This window comes from Muntiacus reevesi, chromosome 2, assembly GCF_963930625.1.
Source record: "Muntiacus reevesi chromosome 2, mMunRee1.1, whole genome shotgun sequence".
NCBI classification, from domain to species: Eukaryota; Metazoa; Chordata; class Mammalia; order Artiodactyla; family Cervidae; genus Muntiacus; species Muntiacus reevesi.
Window position 1 is genome coordinate 474,855 of NC_089250.1, and position 20,892 is coordinate 495,746.

General features: G+C 42.5%; 2 pseudogenes; one reads left to right on the forward strand and one right to left on the reverse strand.

The window, feature by feature from the left end:
• The first annotated feature begins 1,849 nt into the window (after positions 1 to 1,849).
• LOC136157757 (ADP-ribosylation factor-like protein 2-binding protein pseudogene) lies at positions 1,850 to 2,687 on the forward strand (annotated as a pseudogene).
• Positions 2,688 to 8,963: 6,276 nt separating this feature from the next.
• LOC136159804 (Krueppel-like factor 17) overlaps positions 8,964 to 20,892 on the reverse strand; it is a 50,066-nt pseudogene continuing 38,137 nt past the window's right edge.

The window sequence follows — 20,892 nt, forward strand, 5'->3', positions numbered from 1 at the left end:
TTCATCAAGAGGCTTTTTAGTTCTTCTTCACTATCTGCAATAAGGGTGGTGTCATCTGTATATCTGAGGTTATTAATATTTCTCCCGGCAATCTTGATTCCAGCTTGTGCTTCATCCAGCCCAGTGTTTCTCATTATATACTCTGCATATAAGTTAATATTCAGCCTTGACATACTCCTTTTCCTATTTGGAACCAGTTTGTTTTTCCATGTCCAGTTCTAACTGTTGCTCGGGACAAGCTTAGGAGTAAGGATAAGCTTGGAAGATGAGCCCTTTCTCTGAGGTTGGGGTTCAGATCTTATTGAAGAATATAGTTGCAGAAGGTGGATAGCAGACAAATTTGCAGATTTGTAGTCATTGCGGAAGCAGAGCTGGTCCACAGTCACTGATCAAGCAACAAGGAACCCTCCAGGATGCAGGTGAGCTGTCGACAGGGGCTGGGTGCCTGAGAGGGAATGGAGATACTAGTGTGGGCCTGAGGCACAGAATACACAGTGTCCATGGAGGGAGGGCTGTGATGTTGGGGGATTCAGAGGAGACAACCCTGGGAGTTAGCAGAGGGACTGAGGGTGGTGGTGTGGGTGGGAGGCCCGCAGTGTGCAGTGTCTGCATTGACAGGGCTGTGGGAGGGTGATCACCAGGCTCTGCTCTGGCTGCAAGGTCAACAAATAGTAACGTGGAACCAGTGGATGAGGAGATGGATCAATGGGATAAAATAGAAAGTCTATAAATAGACACAAGGATATTGGGGAAATAAGTATGAAAACAAATCACTGGAAGAAAAATGAACTTCAAGAAGTTCTGGGAATGGAGGGAAGGGAGGTGCTAGTGTGGGCCTGAGGCACAGAATACACAGTGTCCAAGGTGGGAGGGCTGTGGTGTTGGGGGAGTCACAGGAGACAACCCTGAGAGTTAGCAGAGGGACTGAGGGTGCTCTGGTGACCCAGTGGTTAAGAATCTGCCTGCCAGTGTAGGGGACACACGTGTAATCCTGGGTCCGAGAAGATTCCACACGCTGTGGGGTAACTAAGCTTGTGTGTCACGAGTTCTGAGCCTGTGCTCTGCAACAAAAGAAGTCACTGCAGTGAGAAGCCCACGCTGCAACTAGAAGGTAGCCCTGCTTGACAGAACTAGAGAAAGCCTGCGAAGCAACAAAGACCCAGAGTAGCCAAAAATCAATCAATCAGATTTTTTTTTTTTTTTTAAAGAGGGACTTCCCTGGCAGTCCATTGGTTAAGATTCTGGACTTCCAATGCAGGGGGCATGGGTTCAATTCCTGGTTGGGGAACTAAGATCCCACATGCTGTGCAGAATGGCCAAAATAAATAAGTAAATAAGAAGAGAAATGTTCTGGGATAGCTGCTTAACCTACCAGCAAAAGTTGATATTAGATCTATAGCTGATTCCACGAGTAAAACTAATCTCAAATGGATCAAGAATCTAAAGTAAAATATTCAAGATACAATTACTAGGGGAAACAAATAGGTGAATTCCTCTCTAACCAGAATTTAGACAAAGGGTTCTAACTATGACTCAAATCCAGATTCGATAAAAGTAGGTGAGGAAAATGGAGTGCATGAAAACAAAAATCTTTTACATGGCCATAAGTATATAAACAGCTGATAGATAGAATCAAAAGACAACTCAACCTCTAAAAATTAGGGGAAAATACACCAAAACCGAGAGGGAAAAAATGGACAAAATCATGAACAGATAACTCACACCAAAGAATAACAGCTCAAGGGTCACAGTGGCCATGGTGACGGGAGGCGGGGCGTGGTAACTGACGCCGGACCCAGCGGCGGTAGCGGTGAGTTTAGCTAGGCCTGGCAGGGCTGGGAGTTGGGAGGCTCGGGCGGCGTGTGGCCGCAGCCGGGGAGCCTGAGGCCGGGGCGTCGCACGCAGGCGCTACCCGCCTGGGCCGTGAGCCGGCTGCGGCCTCGGCGGCGAGGCCTCCCGGATGCCGGTTGGAGCTCTGCGGGGCAGAGCAGAGGCTGCGCCCGGGCCGCAGGCAAGGGTAGAAGGCCAACGGGTCCGCTCTCCGACGCGCGGTGGATGCGGCGGCGGCGATGGACGCCCTAGAGGAAGAGAGCTTCGCACTGTCCTTCTCTTCCACCTCTGATACAGAATTTGATGCTGTGGTTGGATATTTAGAGGACATTATCATGGATGATGAGTTCCAGTTATTACAGAGGAATTTCATGGACAAGTACTACCAGGAGTTTGAAGACACAGAAGAGAATAAGCTTACCTACACACCTATTTTTAATGAATATATTTCTTTGGTAGAAAAGTATATAGAAGAACAGCTGTTGGAGCGGATTCCTGGATTTAACATTGGCGGCTTTCACTACAACTTTACAGAAAAAGAAGGCCGGGGACTGGACTTGAGCAGTGGTTTAGTGGTGACGTCACTGTGCAAATCATCTTCTGTGCCAGCCTCCCAGAACAATCTGCGGCCCTAGGTCTCACCTTCAGGCTCCAGGCTCTTCCTGGACATCACCAGCTCAATAGACTGGGAGAGGCTTTGGTTAATGATGTCGGAAGAATACATCTTGGAAAGACTGACTCTGCTGCAACTCTTCATTAATGTTAAGTATTGATGGGTCAGAAGACAATTACCTGAACTTTCGGGGACAAGACATTCTTGGTTTTGGTAACCCTAGTACTCCTCCCCGAGTAGACCCCTCTCTCAGGCTTCAGAGTCTGGCTCCTGCAGCAAACCTGAGTCCAGCATTCTACCTGGGATGCCTGTCCCCAGCATTCATGTCAGGGTGTCCGTGTTGGGAAAATTTACCATCATCAACTCTCTTGGCCCAGCAGGCCTCACATGTCCCAGGAGACTTTTCATGCACCCACAGCTGATCACAGTTTGAGTCCTACAGCCTCAGTGGGGGTTTTGACTGGGAGTATTTATCTAGGAGTTAACTGCAGCTAGCTGCCCTTCTCAAGATTTGTGAAAATCCTACCATCATAGCTAGTAGGAATCTACTTAGAGATTTCCTTTACCTAAAAGCTACATGTGAAAATCAATTCCTAGTCTTACATGTGCAGTCTTTTTATCACTGTCTTCTGCAGGTCCAGATGTAGTCCCATTGTTTTCATAATCCACATTTACGCGTTTTTGAAAAAATATTTCTATAGATGAATACTCAGGCTAACCTAGTGGATACAATCTTGGGACTTCCATGATTACCCACTTCAAGATCAAAGTATTATATGCTGTGTGCTTTTTAGCTGTTAGTGCTATGAGACCTAAAATGCTTTCTACCTTGGTCCATTTTACTGGGCGCCAGTGAATGTATGCTGGAAGTAGTCTAAAATAATATCCTTTTCTTAGAAAAAAAAAAAAAAAGAATAATAGCTTATAAATATATTAAAAGAAATCTAGCTGTCATTCATTGTTTGAAAGTTCAAGTGGCAGATTTTATTTTCTTGGGCTCCAAAAATCACTGCAGATGGTGACTGCAGCCACAAAATTGAAAAATGCTTGCTCCTTGGAAGAAAAGTTAACGACAAACAAAGATGGCTGCGTTACAAAGAATTGATGCTTTCGAACTGTGGTGCTGGAGTAATACTCTTGAGAGTCCCTTGGGCTGCAAGGAGATCAAACCAGTCAGTCCTAAAGGAAATCAACACTGAATATTCATTGGAAAGACTGACGCTGAAGCTTAAGCTCCAATATTTTGGCCATCTGATATGAAGAACTGACTCACTGGAAAAGACCCTGAAGCTGGGAAAGATTGACAGCAGGAGAAGAGGGTGATGAAAGATGAGATGGTTGGATGGCATCACCGACCCAGTAAACATGAGTCTGAGCCAACTCCAGGAGATAGTGAAGGGCAGGGAATCCTGGTGTGGTGCAGTCCATAGGATCGTCAATAGTCAGACACAACTGAGTGACTGAACAACAATAAAGGGAGAAAAATAGTAAGCCTCAAAGAGATCCAACTAATTTCAAGCAAAATTCATGCCAGAAATAAAAGCTAACACCACACTTAAGGGAATAAAACAATCCAACAATCAACAATATAAATTCACAACTTTCTGACATCCAGAAAAAAAAAACTGTCAGCCATTCAAAGACTGAAAAAAATTTGAATATTACTGATCTTTGGGACAATGCTTCCCAGGTGGCACTAGTGATAAAGAACCTGCTTGTCAATGCAGGAGACACTAGAGATGCTGGTTCAATCCTTGGGTTGGGAAGATCACCTGGAGAAGGGCAAGGCAACCCTCTCCAGTATTCTTGCCTGGAGAATCCCATGGAAAGAGGAGTCTGGTGGACTACAGTCCACAGGGTCACAAAGAGTCGGACATGACTAAAATGTCCAACTTTAGCTGGACTGTGTGTCAGACTGTGTGTCTGTGTGTCAGAAGGAGAGGAGTGGAGACAAAATGTTGACAAAACGATGGCCAAATTTTTTCAAAATTTTATTAAGACAATAAAACTTTAAAGAAGCTTAATGAACCCCAAATAGAATAAACATAAAATTCAAAACTATATAAAACCAATCATTATATTGTTTAAGAATACATATATAGTAAGAACAACAAAGAAAAGCAAAGACAAGATCAACCAAAATTCAGGATAGGATGAGCAGTGTACAGAGAAGGGAACTCAAAAGTCTTCAAATGTATTAGTGTGTGTTCTTTTTCTCAAGTGTCATAAAAGCAAATAAACTTTTTAAAAATTATTAAATTATATATATATATATATAAGATTTTTTGCACTTATTAAATATCGCAATAAAAATAAATAAATCATTTTCATTCAGTTTTCTTTCTGTGTTACTTACAACACAAGCCAGAAACGTGGGTGTGAGTCAAACCATTTTTGAATGTGATTAGCTCTGTCTCTCTTGAGCTTGAATCTATTAATCTGGCCTCACTGCTATTTGAAGCAGAGATAACTAATTTGCCTAAGGGCTTCCCTGGTGGCTCAGATGGTAAAGAATCTGCCTGCAATGTGGGAGACCCGTGTTTGATCCCTGGGTTGGGAAGATCTCCTAGAGAAGGAAACTGCAACCCACTCCAGTATTCTTGCCTGGAAAATTCCATGGACAGAGGAGCCTGGCAGGCTACAGTCTATGGGGTCGCAAAAAGATGGACACAGCTGAGTGACTAACACACACACACACACACACACACAGAGGGTATGGCAAAGGCAGGATTAAAACCTAGATTTACTTGAGAGCCCACAGTGTCAGATACCAAGGTAACATTGGGAGATGCTTAGCCACGCCTGCCATAGAATAATCACTGAATATAAGGGATAGATTTATTTCTTCTCCAGTCATCCTCTTACCTCATCTTCCTAACTCCTCCTTAATCCTTAACTCTGAGATCAAATTACACTTCCTATGGAATGCCTTCCTAACTCCTTTGGCCTAGTATAGTCACCTTCAGATACTAGTCCTCACAGCATGCTGTACATTTCCTACATCCCTCCTCTATGAGACTGTGACCTCCAAGGGGTGGAGGCCTGTCTTTCCCACTGTTGCAGCATACATGGCACACTCTTGCCCACTCTGATTCCTACCTGCTCCCATTCCTCAGTGAAAGTGATGGGTAACCAACAGATCTCTGTTGTATCCCAACAAACAACCTACCAACAGGGCTGCCAATAAAGACCAGCCCTGGCCCACTGAGTCTGGGATGTCCCACTCCATGGAAAGGACCCAGTGCTCAGGTGGAAACCAAAGGGACTTCGGATACCTAAGACTCCAGTTCCTGGGGCTAGAAATTGGTCACAGAAGATTGCTCTCTGCCCCCATTTTTTAAAATCAGATCCACTACCCTGGCTCACATTTGGGATGGAAGCCACCAGGATGTCAGGCCCAGGTATGAGGGGGTCACTTAGGAAACAGACCAAGGTGTCCTGCAGGACAGGGTCAGGGTGGAAGGGGGAGAGGCAGACACAACCAAGGCCATGAGAACACCCCCAGATGCTCAGAAGAAGTCTGAGTCCTTGACTCTTCTCCTCGGCAGCATGGAGCACTTTCAGAACTTTTGCCCGTGATCTTTCTGGCCTCCACAAGCCACTGTCATTCTCTGGGTCCTTACTGTCCAGCACAGGGCATGACCAAAGGTAGACATCCAGGAAATGGGAGGCCCAACTAGCCCCCATAAATCCTTTAGGTCTGATTCAGGCACCTCTTTGAGAAGTCTTTCTTCCCTGACTCATGCTTTCATTTTCTCTGTGCCTCTCACTATGAGTTGCCCTTACAACTGTGGTGCTATCTGTATTGTGGGTTCTTTCAAGAAGCTGAATGAAAGGAAGCTTGCAGGTTGACTTTCCTCAGAGAAGATTACCAGATCCTTCTTCCCTCTGCTTAGAATTCTCTTCTTTCATCTGATGGGCTTATTTCAACACTAAGGGGTTACTAGATGTTACATACCCTCACTTACTGAGCTCGAGGGTTACCTCCTCCAGAAAGTCTTTGACCTTCCCTCTTCAGGTATTCCTCCTCTCCATGGCCACTGCACCAAGGTGGACCTCTCAGCCCCTAGACTAAGATGGTCCCTGGGCCACAGGAACCAGACTTGACTCATTTCACTGTGGCCATCTCCTGGCAGTGCTGGGCTCAGGAGACACCTGTAGAAGATATCACCTTTAAGGTAAGAGGTCCACCTCTGAAGTGGACAGCTACTGGTTGGGATCCCAGCTCTGCTACTTGAGGACTTAGGCCAGTTCCTATTAGTTTGGTGGTCAGTAAAACAGCCAACTGAGGTCCAGAAATGAGGTTCTGAACTAATTGTGGTTGAGTTGCCAGAGGAGTCATTATGCCCTTAATCTCAGGGGAGGGGCAGGGCAGAACAGGCCCTGTGATAGCTGATATTTAGGAGTCCAGGTACCTGGGCTTGGTGGTGGGCAGAGGGGAACTTACAGTGGGGTTCATCCTTCTCTGTCCCAGTCTAATGTCCTCCACCTGCAAGTCACCTAGAAAACAGAGCCTGGAACATGAACTAAGTATCAATGTTTTATTTGGGTGACAAAAACCTAGGGCACTGAGGATGAGAAAAGGGACACAAGGTAAGGAATAATAGGAGGTAATGCAAGGTGACAGCACAGAGTCTGCTTCATGACAAGCCTGGAAGAGGCACAGAAGCTGTGTACACTGGCTGCCTGGGAGGTCTCCCCACTGGGAGAAATGGTCTCCCTGCTGGGAGAAATCTTGCACCAGTTCAGGGAAGGAAGGGAAGAAGAGGTAATTTATCTGCTTGGATTTTCCCCAACTCCCAATCGTCAAACACTACACCTGGAGCATTTACTCTCCCACACTCCTGGGTTGCTAGTGGCTGCTTCAGATGTCAGATCCCATGTCCTGTGGAGAGCATTTCATCCAAGTTTGGAAATTATGGGAGGAGACAAACTGGATATATGGGTAGTGAGTGCCAGAGTGCATCTGATTTTGTACATAAGACATGTTCAGAACAGTCTAATACTGTTTTCCTCATTTATCAGAAGAGGAAACTTGGCATAATAGTCAAAAAACCTTTCCCAAGTTCATATGGGCTAGTAAGTGGTAAATTCAGGATTTGAACATAGTCTGGCTCTGGAAGTCTGAAAGAGATGGGAATACCAGACCACCTGACCTGCCTCTTGAGAAACCTATATGCAGGTCAGGAAGCAACAGTTAAAACTGGACATGGAACAACAGACTCGTTCCAAATAGGAAAAGGAGTACATCAAGGCTGTATATTGTCACCCTGCTTATTTAACTTATATGCAGAGTGCATCATGAGAAACGCTGGGCTGGAAGAAGAGCAAGCTGGAATCAAGACTGCCAGGAGAAATATTAATAACCTCAGATATACAGATGACACCACGCTTATTGCAGAAAATGAAGAGGAACTAAAGAGCCTCTTGATGAAAGTGAAAGAGGAGAGTGAAAAAGTTAGCTTAAAGCTCAACATTCAGAAAACTAAGATCATGGCATCTGGTCCCAGCACTTCATGGGAAATAGATGGGGAGACAGTGGAAACAGTGTCAGACTTTATTTTTCTGGTCTCCAAAATCACTGCAGATGGTGATTGCAGTCATGAAATTAAAAGACAGTTACTCCTTGGAAGGAAAGTTATGACCAACCTAGATAGCATATTAAAAAGCAGAGATGTTACTTTGCCAACAAAGGTCCGTCTAGTCAAGGCTATGGTTTTTCCAGTGGTCATGTATAGAGTTGAGAGTTGGACTGTGAAGAAAGCTGAGCACTGAAAATTTGATGCTTTTGAACTGTGGTGTTGGAGAAGACTCTTGAGAGTCCCCTGGACTGCAAGGAGATCCAACCAGTTCATCCTGAAGGAGATCAGCCCTAGGTGTTCATTGGAAGGATTGATGCTGAAGCTGAAACTTCAATACTTTAGCCACCTCATGGGAAGAGTTGACTCATTGGAAAAGACCCTGATGCTGGGAGGGATTGGGGGCAGGAGGAGAAGGGGACGACAGAGGATGAAATGGCTGGATGGCATCACCGACTCAATGGACATGGGTTTGAGTAAACTCCGGGGAGTTGGTGATGGACAGGAAGGCCTGGCATGCTGCTTGATTCATGGGGTCGCAAAGAGTCGGACATGACTGAGTGAGTGAACTGAACTGAACTGGCTCTGGAAGCTGTCAAAGATCAAGATAACGAACTTGGATTTTGTGTAACAGGCAAAGTAGAGTCGCTAAAGGGTTTCAAGCTGGGAGTGACATAAGAGCTTTTGAATAAAGCTCCCATTCTTTGCTTTGCTCCATCTTCCCATATGGCTGAACTTGGCACAAGTAGGTGAGAGATGTGAGGACATCCAACAGTTTCTGAGGAGCCCTGACTGGGTCCAGCACGCATATGGGCTTCACCATTGCCTCATAATCTTAGTGTCTTCATCAAAGCCTACACCCACCAAAGAGACTAGCTGGTCAGAGGCAGGCAGAATCTGGGTGGAGAAGCCAAAATGAGGGGAAGAGTAAGTAGATTGACCTAAAGGCCAGGAGTAGGAGGAGGACGAGCCATACATCCATTGTCAGCTGGTGGGTCTGGAGATCTTGGCATCCACATGAGTCCTTTGCCTGAGATGGTCAGATCTCATGAACTGTCAGCAGCACTGGTCATATTTTTGTGGTCGATGTTTGGTGTGTATCCGAGGGTGTATGTCTTCCAGGTTCATCAGAACAGAAGGACCATGTACAGGCTTCCCATGTGCATTTATAGGGCCGTTCATCTGGGGAATGAAAAGGGAGAGAAGGAATTTAGAGGAACAAGCTAGCAGGTAGGAAGAAAGGGGTCTGACTTGATAAAGCAGAGCCGTCAATGTTGACGAATCAGAAGGAAACATGTAGGAAAGCAGTGAGGAGATGGCATAACTAGCAGTCTCCATCATCTCAGCACAGGCATACCAGACTGTGGGAAAGGAGGTCAGTGGGGCCAACAGAGTTTGATCCCAAACTTTAAGGATGAGAGGCTAATTCCAAACCATTACAAATCAGGGGTCCCCCAGAAATCTAAAACCCAGAGATTTCTCCACCCACCCCACATGTCTAATACCTCATTTACCTGTGTGTTTGCATTGGTGACTCATGAGGTGGGAGTGCTTAGGGTAAGCTTTCTCACAGTTCTCATAGTCGCAGCGGTAAAGCCTTGAAACTGGGGATCTCCTCCTGGGAGCCTTTTCCTGGGCCCCAGAGTACTGCTGCTCTGCTTTTTGTGGAGCAGGTATGGGCTGCTTAAATAGGAAGGTGTCTTCCTGGGAGACTGGCTGGTTCACAAAGGAGCCCTGGGATTCCAAAACCAGCAATAATGGAAATCCTCCAGGGGGCATCCCAAAGTTGTGGGACTCTCTAGGAGGCAACATCTGAGCCATAGAAGGGAGCATTTCTTGGGCCTCAGGGGAAGGCACGGTTGGATTTGTCAGGTGAGTGTAATCTCCTCAGTTCTGTTTCGTCTCAATAAAAATTTGAAGCGACTGACATTAAAGCCCTCAGTGTGTCACAGCTCTTGGACAGACCGTGTTATAGCTCTCGGGTCTCGAACAGACTGTGTTATAGCTCTTAGACAGATCAGTGTTACAGCTCCATGTTACAGCTCAGTTTTACTTAGAAAATAGCAGGAAAATACATCCCTGAGGCGTGAGGGACCCAAAGACGTGAAGAGAAGAGAGAGCCCCGGCCCTTTGGCTCCTCTTTTTTATGTTTTCTCCTCCCCCTGGGCCTGCCCTATGCAAATTGAACTAGCCAGGAGTGCTGTTTGTTCTACCTAGGTCCTCACTCCAGTCCTCGGATTTTCCTTTGACCTTCCTTCGTTCTATTTTCAACTTTTTTCTATTTTTGGACTTTTCCCTTCCTTGTCTTTTAGCCACTGCCATTTTGGACTCAGGTTTCCTATTCTAACTACCTGACAGATTTAATAACGTTTTAGGTGAAAAAGGGCCTCTGTTAGAAGATAATGTTGGGAGGCCAGGATAAGACATTGTTCACATTCTAATGTAGTACATCATTGGGATTCCACTGGGAGGTGAGGCTGGTGGCATCCTTAGATTCCCACCAAAGGTCAAGGCAATCCCCAGAATATTGGGTTCTCCTAAGGGCATCATCAGGGGTCCCTTGAAAACCATCATTCCTGGCTGCAAAGGAGACATTCCTTGAGTGAAAATCATCTGGGAAGGGGTGAAGGTCAGTTGGGGGCAGTAGCTCATATGGTGGTCAGGCAGTGCCATACTAAACTGTGGCCCCATTTCACTGGACTTCTGTCTGGGTGCCTCAGCAGAAGCCAAGGGGATCCTCTGCAGCTCTGTGCACTGAGGGATGTGTCGTATGCCTAATGGACTATGGTTCCAAGAGGTGTGCATTTCACTGCTTCTGGGAGATGAAGACAAGGTCAAGTTGACACTGACTTCTCAGCATCCTTGGAGAAAGAAAGTCAGGAGAGATTCACCATAGCTTAAACCACACTTACTCATGTCCCCATTTCCAGACCCCACCTTAACCCAACCCCTCATTATCTCTTGCCTGAATCACCCCCACCTTCAGGCCATTCTCCAGTTTGGGATTTAGAAAATGCAAGTCTGGGAGACTTTCCGGTAATCCAGTAGTTAAGACTCCTAGCTTCTACTGCACGGAGCTTGGGTTTGATCTCTCTTCAGGAAACTAAGATTCCACATGCCATGCAGTGTGGGAAATAAATAAATAAAATGCCAGTTTGACTAATAGAAGCATGGTGGAAGCCTAGAAGTGACTCATGCCACTCTACCTGCTTGGCATGCTTTTAGTTTTATTACCTAATATTAGGTAGTTAGAATAGGAAACAGGAGTCCAGAATGGCAGTGGGTAGAAGACAAGGAAAGGAAAAGCCCACGAAAATAGAACAAAAGAAGTTCAAAGAAAGGTCCAAGGAGTGGAGTGAGGACCTCAGGTAGAACAAACAGCACTCCTGGCTAGCCCAATTTGCCTAGGGCAGGCCCAGGGGGGAGGAAAAAAACAGACAAAAAGAAGAGCCAAAGGGCCAGGGCTCTCTCTTCTCTTCACATCTTTGGGTCGGCATGCCCTCACACCTTAAGGATGTATTTTCCTGCTATTTTCTAAATAAAACTGAGGTGTAACACAGAGCTGTAACACTGATCTGTCTAAGAGCTATAACACAGTCTGCTCGAGACCCAAGAGCTATAACACTGTCTGTCCAAGAGCTGTGAGCTTTAATGTCTGTCGCTTCAAATTTCTGTTGAGACAAGACAGAACTGAGGAGATTACACTAGCTTGACAATAAAAAGTACAAAGAGCAAATTAAATATTCCACAACCTGCACTTTCAGCTAAGACTCTGAGAAAACTCTCAAATTCCAGATTATGTTTAAGTGTGAGGGTGAAAGATCATCCCAAACTAGCAGAACAGGTTCAGAAAACCATAAAGGTAAGAAGAATGGAGGGTTCAGATAGGTCTTGGCTCTGGCAAAACTTAGACACCATTCACAAATATTTTCCTACAGAAGAGGCTCTCAGGACTTCCCTGGTGGTCCTAGGGTTAAGAATCCGCCTGCCAATGTAGGGGACACGGGCTGGATCCCTGGTCCAGGAAGATCCCATATGCTGCAGAGCAAGTGAGCCTGTGCACCACAACTACTGAGCTCCCTCTCCTAAAGCCTGTGCTTCAGCAGGAGAAGTCATTGCAAGGAGGAGCCCACTCACCACAACCAGAGGAAGACTGTGTGCTGCAACAAAGACCCACCACAACCAACAATAAATTTAATAATTTTAGAGGTACTAATTTGGTGGGGGGGTGGGGAGAGGCTCTCGTCTGAGTAGGAATGCAATGGTTAAGTCTGAGATCAAGCACTGGAGGAAGTAAAGAAAAGGGGAAGGCTTTTAAGAGAACTGTTTAAAAGTGTCAGGGATTGTCTTGGAAGTCAAGGGCAGTATTCCTTAACCGACTGATACTAAGGGAAAAGAGAAGAGAATGGTGGTAGGACTTCTTGAAACAGGACGGGATCCAAGAATCATATTTTTTAAAGATGTCAATTACAGTTCCAATAGAGATAGCTCTTGAGCTGAGAAACTGGGAACACAACCCCAATATCTCTCCAGAAAAGACCAATCCATTCAAAATGAAAACCAAAACATGATTAAAATACAGTATCCACAAAAGATACTAAAACACCAAAACAGAAATGGAAGAGTGTAATTTCTCAAAAGAGAAAGAAAATTCACCAGAAAAGTGCTGTTGAAAATCAAGGAAAAATTAACAACATTCAAGCACAAATTAAAAAAAAAAAAAAGGAAAACAAAACAAGAAAGTCAGTAATTGCAGCTTTTACCAATTACAGGAACACCACAGGGCAGACAGAGGAATTCAAAGAAGGTATGTCCAGACAATAGGCTATGAGTAATAATAGAGGGAAGGGAGGCGAGGAGACAATGATAAGGGAAACTATAGGGGCTTCCCTAGTGCTAACAATGCTTCAGAGGTCTTTATTCTGTAATAATCCATTAAACTGCATGCTTACATTCACATTTCTGTTTGAGTGCTATTTATCACAATAAAAAGGTTTTAACACAATATTGTGAGAATCTGGATTTTCAGCATAAGTGAAATTATAAAAATCAGAAACAAAAATAATGCTATATTGAAATAGGAAATGTTTTATACAAGCAAAAATCCCTCATGCTCAGATTTTTGCCTTCAATTCCGTTCCTTACTAAAAGGAAAAGTTAGGAGAATTTCCTGACTTCAAGTCTGGGAGAAGGAATGAATAAGTGAACCTGGTGCTTCTTATTGTGCCAGAAAATAAGGGAACTTCCCAAGATAATTAGGACTGTGTCAAATGGACACAGCTGAAGTGACACCAGGGAAGATAGTTGAGTAGGAAGCACCAGGAATTCACGTCCCTGATGGCAGAATTTGCCTGATGTAATTACTTTGGAACAATGAAGTCTATTAAATGCTTGTGACTTCAAGGGAAGTTGGGAAAGGTATACTGAAGTTAATTACAGTCAGTTTGAGCTCTTAGGTAGCTAGTAGCTATCCCCAAACATCCGGGTCCCATACCAGGAAGCTGTGCACACATTTCTGGAGCAGCCTGCCTCAGCTTGTGGGAGTCAGAGTGGGCAAGGAAAACCTTGGGTTCCAAATCATGGGTAACCTGTGTTCTAATCACTAATTGCTGCTTCTGATCATGTGCAGACAGAGGTGGGAAGCCATTGTTGCAACTCCCACTGCTATTGTCACAAACCTCTCCCCCTCCAAATGACAGAACCTACAGGGTATTTCAAAGGACTGTCATCTGTTTCTCTCTCTCTCTCTGGCCATGTTGCATGGCTTGTGGGATTTTAGTTCCCAGACCAGAGATGGAAACTGTGCCCCCTGCAGTGGAGGCACAGTCTTAACCAGTGGACTGCCAGGGAATTCCCTGGCATCTGTTTTTTTCTCCCTTCATTTTTCTCTTTTTCACCTTTTGGGAACCATACATTTAAGAACTAGTATACTCAGAAGCTTCTCAAGTGGCTCAGTGGGTAAAGAATCTGCCTAGAATGCAGGAGACGCAGGAGACAAGGGTTCAATCCCTGGGTCGGGAAGATACCCTAGAGGAGGAAATGGCAACCCGCTCCAGTATTCTTGCCTGGAGAATCCCATGAACAGAGGAGCCTGGTCTACTATAGCCCTTGGGGTCGCAAAAAGTCAGACATGACTGAAGCGGCTGAGTACACACACCGACACACATACACACACACATACTCAAAAGCAACAACAAATATGGAAAACTTAGAAAGTCACCATAAATATGTAAGAAAAGATCCAGACTCATAAAATACCTGGGAAAACTTAAGCTTACCTCTCAGGCTGATGCTGTCATAGAGACAACATACACCAACTTAAATAAACTGTAAACAAAATCAGTAAACCCGGAGGAAGAAGAAGAATTTGATTTCCAGAGTTCCTATATCATAAGATTCAAATGTCCTACTTTCAACAACAACAAAAAAAAAACTCATGAGTCATAAAAGGACAGGAATGTTATGACCCATTTAAAGGGGAAAAAATAAACAAATGTCTAAGAAACGCCAGATGGTGAACTTCCTACACCAAGAATTTAAAACAACTTTCTGTCTTAAAGATGCTCAAAGAGCTAAAAGAAGATGTGAACAAAGTCATAAAACCAATGTATGAATAAAATGGCAATTCTGATAAAGAGACAAAACCTAAAAATAAGCTAAAAAGAAATTTTGGAGCTTAAAAATATAGTTAAAATAAAACTGACTAGAGGGATTCAAAAGCAGATTTGAGTAGGCAGAAGAATCAGCCACTTTGAAGATAGGACAATTGAAATTGTCAAGTTGAGTGACAAGAAAAAAAAAATATTGAAGAAAACTGAAATGAAGGCCTAAATGACCTGTGGGACAACATCAAGCAGATCAACATATGCATTGTAGGAATCCCAGAAAAGAGAAAGAAGCAGAGAGACCACTTGAAAAAATAATGGGTGAAAACATCTCAAATGTAATGAAAGACATGCACATAGCCCTCCAAAGAGCTCAGTGAACTTCAAGTAGGATAAAATCAATCAAGGAAATCCATACTGAGATACATTATAATCAAACTGTCTAAAGACAAAGAGAATCTTGAGAGCAGTAAGAAAGTAAATCATCACATATAAGGGATCCCAGATAAGATTCTTAACAGATTTCTCATTAGAAACCTTGGATGCCAAAAGGCAGTGGGTTGATATATTCAAAACGCTAAAAGAAACTGTCTAACCACAAGTTTCATAACTGGCAAAACTGTCCTTCAAATATGAAGGAGATATTAAGTCATTCCCAGATAAATGCTGGAAGAGTTTATTACCATTAGAGCATCTTTTGTTCTAATGAGGTGGTAACTCTTGGTGACCTGGATAGGGGCTGGTCACCAGAAAGACCAAGTCATCATTAGAAGCTTGGACTTTTGGGCCCTATCCCTGATTCTCCAGAGACAAGAGAAGGCCTAGAAAATGAATTAATAATTGATGATTATAAATAATTATGATAATAATTGATGATATCTACATGATCAAGTCTCATAAAAATCCCCAAAGTATAGAGCTCAGAGAGCTTCTGGGTTATTGAACATGTGGAGGTGCTAGGAGGGAGGGAGGAAATGGAAGCTCTACGCCCCTACCTAAGAAAGGGAATGGAAGCTCTATGCCCCTCTTCCATACCTCACCCTTTATGTAGCTCTTTACCTGGCTGTTCAATTGTATTCTTTAAGGTATCATTTTGTAATAAATCAGCAATGGTAAATAAACTTTTCCTGGGTTCTGTGAGCTGCTCTAGAAAATTATCAGACCTCAGGAGGAGGTCATTGAAACTGGTCCCAATTTACAGACAGAAAGCCAGGGTAGAAGGCTTTCTCACAGGTCAGAAGCCAAGGTAACAATCTGGACTTGTGATTGGTGTCTGAATCAGGGGGTAAGGACTTCCCTGGTTGTCCCATGGCTAAGATTCAATGCTCCCAATGCAGAGGGCCTGGGCTCCATCCCTGGTGAGGAAACTAGATGCCACATGCTGCAACTGAGAGTTCCCATGCCACAAATCAAGGTCCCACTAGAGTACCTTGCTGTAACTAGAAGATCTTGTATGCCTCAACTAAAAATCCTGCTTGTCACAACTAAGACCCAGCACAGCCAAACAAATAAAAATAACAGGGCTTCTCTGGTGATTCAGTGGTAAAAAAAATCCACCTGCCAATGCAGGAGACATGGGATTGATCTCTGGGCTGAGAAGATCCCACATGCCTTGGAGTAACTAAGCCTGTGCACCACAACTACTGAGCCTGTGTTCAAGAGTCCAGGCGCTGCAACTGCTGAGTCCGTGCATCACCACTGCTAAAACCTGAGCTCCATAGAGCCTGTGCTCCACAACAAGAGAGTCCACTCAATGAGAAGCCCTCAAACTGCAACTAGAGAAAAACCCACACAGCAACAAAGACCCAGCATAGCCAAAAATAAATAACATAAATAAATAAATTTTTTTTAATTTAAAAATAAATATTAAAGAAAAGAGGAAATAAATGGTAGGGGACAGTCTATGGGATTAAGCCCTTAACCTGAAGGACTGGGCACTAATTCCAGGCAGTTAGTTTCCTGCTGCAGAAAACCCACATATCTGATGTCATAAGTGTTGTGAGAGTGAGAATGAAGGAAGACAGTTTTCTTAGGTACCAATGCATAAAAAATGTGACTACTTTGTACTTTTGGACTCTTAATACATAAAGATGTAACTTTGTGACATTAATAACTGAATTGGAATGGGGACAGTACTGGATCAAGCTTTTATTTTAATCACATTAAAGTGGCAAAAATTCAAATTAGTATGGTATAATTTGGGGATGTCAAATTTAATCCCTACAGTGAACACAAAGAAAATTGTTAAATGATACATACAAAAGGAAATGAGAAGGGAATTAAAGTTTCACTACAAAAACAAAACAAAACAAAACAATCAACTAAACACACAAAAAAATATAATATAGGAAACAAGGGCCAAGAAAGCTAAATGTATTCTGAAAACAAAGTCAAAATGACAGAAGTCCCTCCTTATCATTAATACTTTAAATATAAACAGCTTAAACTCTCCAATCAAGACAGAGGTTGGAAGAATGGATTCAAATAAACATGGTATAATTATATGTTGTTTACAAGAGACTACTTTAGATCCAGAGATGAAAATAGGCTGAAAGTGAAAAGATGGGAAAAGATATTCCATGGAAATAGGAAACAAAAGAGTTGTCATGGCTATACTAGTGGCTATCAAATATAATGGACTTTAAATCAAAAAAGGTTGCAAGAGACAAAGGATATTATTTATCAGTATATCAAGAAGGTTCAACACAGCAAAAGGATGCGTAACTATAAAGATTTACACCTAATGATAGGTCAAAGTATCTGAAACCAAAACTGACAGATTTGAAGGGACAAATAAACAGTTCTAAGTAACAGTTGGAGATTTCAATATCTCATTCTAAATAATAAATAGAACAACTAGATGTAAGATGAGTAGGGAAACAGAAGTTGAACAACACATAAACCAACTAGATATAACAAACATATACAGAACACTCTACTCAACAACAAGATACACATTCTTCTCAAATGCCCATGGTACATTCTTCTTCAGAATAGATCATATGTCAAGTCACAAATTAAGGCTCAAGAGATTTTAAAAGGCAGAAATCAATAATGGCAAGAATGCTGGAAAATATTCAAATTTGTGGAATTAAACAACATACTCTTAAACAACAAATAGGTCAAAAAAGGAATCACACGGGAAATGAGAAAATACTTAAGACAAACGAAAATGAAAACAACACTAAAAAACTTGCAAGGTTCAGCAAAAGCAATGCTAAGAGGGAATTTATAACCATAAATGCTTATAATTTAAAAAGATCTCAAAGCAACAACCTAGTTTTATACCTTAAGGAGCTAGAAAAAGGATAAAATTAACCCAAAGTTCAGTTCAGTTCAGTTCATCTGCTCAGTCGTGTCCGACTCTTTGCAACCCCAAGAATCACAGCACGCCAGGCCTCCCTGTCCATCACCAACTCCTGGAGTTTACTCAAACTCATGTCCATTGAGTTGGTGATGCCACCCAGCCATCTCATCCTTTATCGTCCCCTTCTCCTCCTGCCCCCAATCCCTCTCAGCATCAGGGTCGTTTCCATGCATTACTACTAATTATACAGAAATTGTCCAGTGGCTAAGAATCCACCATACAATGCAGGGGACCCGGATTAAGTCCCTGGTTAGGGAATTATCTATACTCTGTAGGGCAACTAAGCTTATGTACTGCAACTACTGAGACCACGCTCCACAACTAGAGATCCTGCGTGATGCAACAAAGATCCCAAGTGCCACAACTAAGACCCAATGCAGCTAAAAAAAAAAAAAAAAAAAAAAAACTGAAAAAGGGGGATTACTTCTTAATCTGTTCTATGAGCTAAGCATTGCCCTGATACCAAAGCTAGGCAAAAATATCACAAGTAAAGAAAACTATAAACCAACATTTTTATGAATATAGGTAGAAAAATTCTCAAAAAAAAAAAAAAGCAAACCCTAGCAAAACAAATCCACCTGCATATTAAGCAGATTATACAAAATGACCAAGAGGAATTTATCCAGGAATGCAAGGCTGATTCAACATACAAAAAGCAATCAATGTAATATATTACATAAGTAAAATAAAGGTGAAAAAAACCACATCATCTCAACTGATGCAGATAAAGCATTTGAAAAATCCAATACCCTTTCATGATTTAAAAAAAAGAAAAAGAAACTAAAAGAAACTAGGGATACAAAAAAATTCAACATGAAAAACCCACTGCTAACATCACAGTAAGTAAATGGTCAAAGACTGAATGCTTTCCCTCTAAGATCAGAAAAAAGACAAAGTTGCCTGCCTCCATCACTTCTATTCACATAGCAATGGAAGTTCCAGCCAAAGCAATTAGGCAAGAAAAATAAATACAAGGCATCCAAACAGGAAAAGAAGTAAAACTATCTCTGTTCCCAGATGATACAACATTACATGTAGAAAATCCTAAAGATTATAGACATACAGATCTGTTAGAACCAATAAATAAGTTAAGCAAACTACCAGGATACAAATTCAGCACACAAAAATTTACTGTTTCTATATGCTGCAATGAACAACCTAACAATGAAAGTAGGAAAACAATGTACAATAGCCTCAAAAATAATTACTTAGGGACTTCTTCGGTGCTTCAGTGGTTAGGAATATCTGCCTGTCAATGCAGGGAACACAGGTTTGATCCCTGGTCCAGGAAGGGATGTGCCACAAGGCAACTAAACCCAGAAGTCACAACTATTGAAGCCTGAGTGCCCTGGAACTGATCCTCTGCAACAAGAGAAGTCACTGCTATGAGAAGCCCACATACTGTAACTAGAGAAATACCCAATGCAGCTAGAAATAAATAAAATTTCAAAAATAATTACTTAGAAATAACCAAAGTTCAACTTAATCACTGAAAACAAAATACTGCTGAAGGAAATTAAAGACATAGAAAAAGGGTGAAGAAAGAATATAGCCAAGGCAATAAACAGTTTTAATGCAATCCCTGTCAAAATCTACTTTTTGCACAAATAGAAAAATCCGTCCTGAAATTTATATGGAGTCCCAAATATCCAAAAACAATCTTGAAGAGAAAGAACAAAATTGGAAAATTCACACTTCCTGACTCAAAACTAACTATAAAACTACAGAATCAAAACAGTATTTTTGGCATTAAGGATAGACCAACAGAAAGGAAGAAAACCAAGAAATAAATCCTTACATATATGGTCAAATAATGATTGTCAAAAGATGACAAGACCATTCAATAGGGGAAAGGACAATCTCTTCAATAAATGGTGCTGGTATAATTGGATATCCACATGGAAAGAAATGAAGTTGGACCCTTACCTAACAGCATATACACAGGTTTCCCTGGTGGTGGATGCAGTGGATAAGAATCCACCTGCCAAGACAGGGGACTTGGGTTTGATCTCTGGTCTGGGAAGAGTGCACATGCCTCAGAGCAACTAAGCCCATGTACCACAACTACTGAGCCCGCAGTCTGGAGCCCACAAGCCACAATTACTGAAGCTCGTATGCTCCGGGGTCCCCAAGCCACAACTACTGAGCCCCTGTGCTGCAACTACTGAAGTCAGTAGGCCTAGAGCCTGTGCTCCACTACCAGAGAAATGATCGCAGCTAGAGAGTAGCCCCTGCTCTCTGCAACTAGAGGAATGAAGGCCCCGCACATGCAGCAATGAAGGCCCCGCACAGCCAAAAATAAATAAATAAATGATATAAACAAGTAAATATAGCAGTGTGTACATGTTGATCTCAGGCAAGAGTTTAAAAATTTTTTTTAAAAAACATACAAAATTAACTCAAAATGGATAAAAAATCTAAATGTAAGAGCCAAACTATAAAACTCTTGGGGAAAAAAACAGAAAAGTTTCATGATATTGGATTGGCAATAATTTCTAAGAGATGATACTGAAGGCACAGGTAACAAAAGAAAATATAGACAAAATTGATCATCAAAGTTTAAAACTTTTCTGCATCAAAAGACACTATCAAAAGAGCCTAAAGGCAACCCACTCAAAAGCAAGGACCGGAATAGATACTTCTACACACATATTCAAGCAGCATTATTCACAATAGCCAAAATGTGGACTCAAGCCAAGTGTCCATCAACAGATAAACAAAATATGATATGTGCATACAGTAGAATATCATTCAGTCCTAAAATGGAAGGAAATTCTGACACCTGCTTCAACATTAGGACATTAAGCCAAGTGAAATAAGCCAGTCAAAAAAATGATATATGATTCTATTCATGAGATACTAAAGGAAGTCAAATTCAAGGAGACAGAGAGTAGTAAT